The sequence below is a fragment of the Elephantulus edwardii genome, unplaced genomic scaffold (assembly GCF_000299155.1).
Source record: "Elephantulus edwardii isolate Elephantulus edwardi_28Jun2011 unplaced genomic scaffold, EleEdw1.0 scaffold00441, whole genome shotgun sequence".
Classification (NCBI taxonomy): Eukaryota; Metazoa; Chordata; class Mammalia; order Macroscelidea; family Macroscelididae; genus Elephantulus; species Elephantulus edwardii.
Window position 1 is genome coordinate 656,161 of NW_006400191.1, and position 6,761 is coordinate 662,921.

The window sequence follows — 6,761 nt, forward strand, 5'->3', positions numbered from 1 at the left end:
GAGTCAGAAAATCAAAGGGGCTGAACTCACTAAGCATTTCTTAAGCTCAAGAAACTTAAGAACAAATTCAAGCCTTGAGTTACAATACTTAAGGATGTTTTGGGCAGAATATTAAATGATCCAGGAAGCATTAAAAGAAGATGGAAAGAGTATACAGAGTCATTGTACCAAAAGGAATTGGTGGACACAGAAGAATTTCATGAAAAAATGTATGAGCAAGAGCCTGTGGTGATGAAGGAAGAAGTTCAAGCTATTCTGAAAGAACTGACAAAAAAAACAACAAAACAAGGATCCAGGAATTGATGGAATACCAATTGACATATTTCAACAAACAGACATTTGCCTGGATGTACTCACCAAGTTGTGCCAAGAAATCTGAAGAAAAACCACCTGGCCAACTGACTGAAAGAGATCTCTATTTGTTCCAATTCCAAAGAAAGGTGATCTGATGGAGTGCGGAAATTATCGAACAGTATCACTGATGTCACATGCAAGCAAGATTCTGCTGAAGATTATCCAAAACGACTGGAAGAGCACATCAACAGACAACTGACTGGAGTGCAGGCTGAGTTTAGAAGAGGCCGTGGTACTAGGGATATGTCAGATGGATCTTGGCTGAAAGCAGAGGGGACCAGAAAAATGTCTATCTATGTTTTATTGACTATGCAAAGGCATTTGACTGTGTAGATCATAACAAACTGTAGCTGGATCTGAGAATAATGGGAACCCCAGAACACTTGATTGTGGTTATGCAAAATCTATACTTGGACCAGGAGGTTGTCATCAGAACAAAGCAAGGAAACACTGCATGGTTCAAAATTGGGAAGGGTGTATGCCAAGGATGTGTCCTATCTCCATATCTTTTTAATCTATATGCAGAACAGATTATCTGAGAGGCTAGGCTCTATGAGGAGAAATGTGGTATCAAAATTGGAGGTAGACTCATCAACAATCTGCATTATGCAGATGACTCAACCCTGCTTGTTGAAACTGAGAAGGACCTGAAGCGCTTGCTGCAGAGGGTCAAGGACTGCAACCTTAAACATGGATTGAAGCTCAACATCAAGAAAACAAAGATTCTCACCACTGGGCCAATTGGCAACATCATTACAGATGGTGAAAAGATTGAGACTGTCAACAGCTTCAATTTGCTTGGCTCTACAATCAACACTCTTGGTACCAGCAGCCAGGAAATTAAAAGACAGACTGCATTGGGAAAGTCGGCTGTCAGAGACCTCTCCAAAGTACTGAAGAGCAACAATGTCAGTCTGAAGATTAAGGTGTGCCTGATACAAGCCATGGTCTTTGTAATTATTTACTATGCATCAGAAGTGGGACAATGACTAGGGGTAATAGAAGGAGAATTGATGCCTTTGAGCTGTGGTGCTGGAGAAGAGTATTGAATACATACCATGGACTGTTAGGAGAACAAACAAGGTAAATCCTGGAGAAGGTGAAGCCAGGCTGCTCCTTGGAGGCAAGGATTCTGAAGCTTTGTCTGACATACTTTGGACATATTGCAAGGCGGGATCAGTCCTTGGAGAGGGACATCATGCTTGGGAGGGTGGAAGGACAGCGCAGGAGAAGAAGACCCTTAATGAGATGGAATGATTCAGTGACTGGGGTAATGAGGGAAGGTTTGTCAGAGACAGTAAGATTGGCACAGGATAGAGCAGGATTTAGGGCTGTTGTACATAGGGTCACTATGAGTCACAGGCACATTAACAATAAAAACAGCAATAGCAACAATGACAATCCTTGATTAGTTTCTGGACTTTAAAACAGGTCATAAAGGATATTTTGACAACAGCTAGGGAAATTTAAATATATAGCAGAGGAAGCTCTATTGGCCTAGTGGTGAGAAATTGTGCTACGATCCCAAAGGCAAGTAATTTGAATCCACCAGTTGCTCCATGGAAGAAGGCTGGTCAATCTCCTTTCATGCAATTAACTGTCTCTGAAAATCAGCTGGAGGGTCAGCTGTGGTTTGGTTCCAACTCAGGCATACAACAAAAGCAAAAACAAAACACAGTGTGGATTAGAAAAAAACAATTGCATGACTTTGTAATTCTGTTAGATGAAATAATAGTATTGTGGTCATAGAAAAAAAGTCCTTATTTTAGAATTAATGCTAAAGAACTGGAGGTATCATATCTGCAGCTTCATTATAAATGGGTCACCACCAAAAATTGCTTATCTTTCACAGAGAAATAAATATAGAAAAAGAGATGAAGCAACAATGTTGTCAACTAATGAAACAATATACAATTTAAAAAATTACATTTTCTAAATTATAGGGGGGAAGTTAAAACAACTTCAAGCAATGAAACAAATACAGTAAAGACAAATGAATAACCATAATAGCTTCATATAATAGTATGCTATTCCACGACTTGGAATATACCCTGAAAAAAGGAGAACTGAGGCACAAACTGAGATTTGTACACCAATGTTCATAGCAAAACTATTCACCATCGCAAGAACATGGAAATAGCCCAAATGTCCAACCACAAATGAATGGATGGAGAAATTATGGTAAATTCACACAATGGAATACTATGCAGCTCCCAGGAGCAAGGATTTTGTAAATTCTTAGCTAACTTGTGAGGGACTAGAGAGCATTATGCTGAGTGAACTAACTCAGTCCCACAAGGATAAATATTGTATAAAACCATTATTGTAGAATGATTATAAGGATCCAAGAGGAGTGGGAGAGGTTGGAAGCAGAGGGATGAGGATGTGCAGGGGGAAGGGGAAATTAATCACTGGGTTGTAAAACTTGATGGGGGGTGAGGGAAATTGAAAGAATTTATTCTTGAAAACAATGTATTAGAATTTTGTAAATAAACTGGTAGAAAATATTAAAAAAAGAAAAAGAATAGTATGCACCAATGACAAATGAATTACCATAGCTAATTATATTAACATTGTTCTTGCTGCTATGTTCTGCTAAGTTAGAAGTGATCCATACCTGAACCTCCAGCAGGTTGTTAGAGGTAATAAATCACACAGGAGATTGCCCATCCTTCTCCCCTGGAGCAGCTGGTAGATTTCAACCATGTGCTTTTAGAATTGCAGTGCAGCTTCTTACCACTAGGCCACTAAGCCCCATAAAAAAAAAAAAAACTTGTTTAAATAAGGGTTTCAAGATATACTGTAATTATGGCAATCACTGAGATAGCAGAGTTTAGTGGATGGATTGGGGGGGTGCTGAAGGAATAGGAAAGATTCCATGGAGAATCAAAGAGATGGGGTAGATTATATGGGTCAGATAGGCCTAGATCAACAGTGATTGGCTGTATGAAATACAATAAATATAAATGCATGAAACACAATGTAAATGAAAGATTGTATAAAACAGTGTACATGAATGAAACTCATTGTAAATGAATTATTATATACAAACCAATAAAAATAACTTTTTTTCAGAAGTTCAATGGGTTTAATAAATTTGCCCCATCAGTTCCTATTTGCAGCACACAATATTCCTTTGAAGACAGGCCCAGCAATGGCCAACAGTAAACTGAGACTTCCAGAACCTCAGATACCTTCTCTGAGCATTTGGTGTCTCTGTGGCACTTGTCCAGACTTGCTAACTCCCTGAAGTGTCCCTAGTTGGGATACTTTAGGTACCAGTGAAGAAAGTCTTTGCCCTTCACGGGAAAGAAAGAAAATCACACCTCAAAAGCCCAAATGATGTGGCTGAGAGGTCTTTCCTCTTGTTGCATCTCATCTCTTCAGATCCTTTTTTTTCGCAGTGGAACAAGACCAAAACCTCACCTGAGTTACAGAAAACAAGACAGTGAGGACTATTACTTAGTGACTGAGATCCTCCTTTACTAGCCACATCCAATGTATGTGCTTCACAGAACCAAAAGAACATAACAAATTCACAAATTACAACAACTAGATTTACAAAACACATTCATCCAGGAGTGGAAGGCAGGAAGGAAGGTGGGAGAAAGAGTATTTAAATCAGTCCAGGCCCCGGGTCCAGCAAATGCTATATAATAGCCACAGAAAAACCTGCAGTGCATTTAGACCACAGGCTTTTCACTTGTTTTGAAGTACTGGGGTGCTAAAAATCTATACACTGGTGTCAGAAGATTCTGCTTAAGTTTGTCAGAGACAAGGAAATATGCAAAGGACCCTTAGCAGACTGGGTCCTGCCTTCCCTGGTTAGGGGGAGGTGGGCAGGGATAGTGTCCCATACATCCACCCTGGATGGCAGGGGAATCAGTGGTCGGTGGCCTTCAGTTTGGCAGGAGATGGATGTGGTGAAGGGAACTTCTCTGCAGAGACTGAGGTGCTCAGAGCTGACTGCAGGTAGACTATCTTGTGGAAGAGTCTGTTGCTTAAGATCACCAAGGAGAAGAGGTGCAACTGAAAAAGGTATGCTTTGCCAGGAGTCTTTGCCTCATTAGCACTGATAATAAAGGAAAGAGGATGGAGAAGAGGCAGCCACTGATAATGTATGAGGACTGCATTGCTGTGAGGAAAGCCAAGGGCAAACCAAATACAAAGTAATAAGGCCAATTCCTTTCTATGTTTGACAATTGCTGGTGCATCTCAATTCCTTTATTAAACCAGCGATATTCAAAGCAGTAAAGGGAATAGAGAAGGGACATATGCAGGAGGCTAACCAGCTGACCAACGAGATGGATGGGGAAGAGACTGACAAACATCCCCTGGAAAAGGAAAAGAGCTTGCAGCAAAAGGTTGACAAGCATATCAGCAATTATTTTACTGACACTAGGGAATGGGTGCGGCTTCCTTCCTGATACTTCAAATGCCAGATCAGCTATATCTTGGAACCAAATCGCATTGACAACTTTGCTCAGCACAAACAGGGGAAGCACCCAGAGAGCACTGAAAATTGACGTGAGGAGGAATTCCAGCCATGACCAAACATCTCCATGTAGTGACAGATCACCAATAATGTGCGCTGTCACTGACTGAAGCACAGGAATAAACACTCGGTAAAACAGCATGAGACTAAACCAGAACACGCCTCCATTCCAGGCACAGCACAGAACAATCCTACTAATAATACGTGGCCTGCTCTCCTACTTCCGCTCTATACTCTGTGTTCTCCTCTGCGCAAGGATGCTGCTGGCCCATCTCCGTCGCTGCTCTTCCTTCCTTCTTCTGCTGTATCTGTGCATCTAGCTTTGAGATGGTACAGATACCCAGGTCCTGGAGGAAGGTTTTGAAACTGTCAGCCATCTCTTCACCTTCCAATATACCAACTACACAGAAAAAGAGGGAAGCACCTCAAAACCTCTCATCATGAAGGGCCAGGCAGCTCCGCTGCCACCGCGGCCCCAGCCCTCGCCCGCCAAAGGCCCTCTTGGCTGGGCGCCCAGGGCTCCCAGGCCCGGGCAGCTGCCCACGCACTGGGCATGCCCAGGCCGCACGGGGTCCAGGGCACGCCAGGCAGGCACACCAGGCGAGGGCATCAAAACTAATATTTTAAAACACTTAAAAGATATGCTGTAATTACATTATTCAAGTATAATAATTGTTATAAAACAAAAGGTACATGACTGAATAAAAACTAATATGATTTGTAAATTTTCACTCAAATTAAAAAAACAAATGGATGCCACAAGATAAAGGTAAACAACCCAACTGCAAAATCGGCATAGGATATGAACAGAGACTTCACAAAAGAAGACATTCAGAAAGCAAACAAACACATGAAGACATGTCCAAAATCCCAGCTCCAAGAGAGATGCAAATCAAAACAACTATGAGATATCATCTCACCCCAGAAAGAAAAGCAAAATTTAACAAAACAGCAAACAAATGTTGGTGAGACTATGGAGAAACTGGAACCCTTATTCACTGTTGGTGGGAGTGTAAAATGGTACAACCACTATGGAAAGCAGTATGGCACTTTTTCAAAAAGTTGGAAATAGAAATACCATTTGACCCAGCAATTCCACTACTGGCAATATACCCTAAAGAAACCAGAACTGCCTCCCAAGCAGATATATGCACGCCCATGTTTATTGCTGCTTTGTTCACAACAGCAAAGGGTTGAAACAACCCAAGTGCCCATCAACAAATGAACAGATACAGAAGCTGTGGTATATTCACACAATGGAATATTATGCGGCAATGAAAAACAAAGAAATCATGAAACATTATACAAAATGGGTAACCATAGAGGATATTATGCTGAGTTAAATAACTCAGACACAAAAAGACAAATACTGCATAATGCCACTGTTACAGAACAGGACTGATATGGGGGTTGAGAGGAAACTAAGAAAAGAGGGGATGAATAATGTACACAGCATTGAAAGAGACAAGGGAGAGAACTGTATAAAAGGAATATGTTGCTGTTGTTGTTATTATGTGCCGTCGAGTCGCCCACGACTCATAGCGACCCTATGTACAACAGCCCTACATTCTGCCCTATCTTGTGCCAATTTCACCATCTCCGACACACCTACACCTTTACCTCAGTCACTGACTCAATCCATCTCATCGAGAGTCTTCCTCTCCTGCACTGTCTCTCCACTCTCCCAAGCATGACATCCTTCTCCAAGGACTGGTCCCTCCTTGCAACATGTCCAAAAGTATGTCAGACAAAGCTTCAGAATCCTTGCCTCCAAGGAGCAGCCCGGCTTCACCTTCTCCAGAACAAACCTGTTTGTTTTCCTATCAGTCCATGGTATATTCAATACTCTTCTCCAACACCACAGCTCAAAGGCATCAATTCTCCTTCTATCATTCCTAGTCATTGTCCAGCT

The 6,761-nt window shown here is 41.5% G+C and overlaps 1 protein-coding gene and 1 pseudogene across 1 annotated transcript in view; both read right to left on the minus strand.

Annotated features, from left to right (window-relative positions):
* CCDC22 (coiled-coil domain containing 22) overlaps positions 1–6,761 on the minus strand; it is a 206,151-nt gene that overhangs the window by 172,101 nt on the left and 27,289 nt on the right. The gene's annotated exons all lie outside the window — the stretch shown is intronic.
* LOC102844622 lies at positions 4,237–5,250 on the minus strand (annotated as a pseudogene).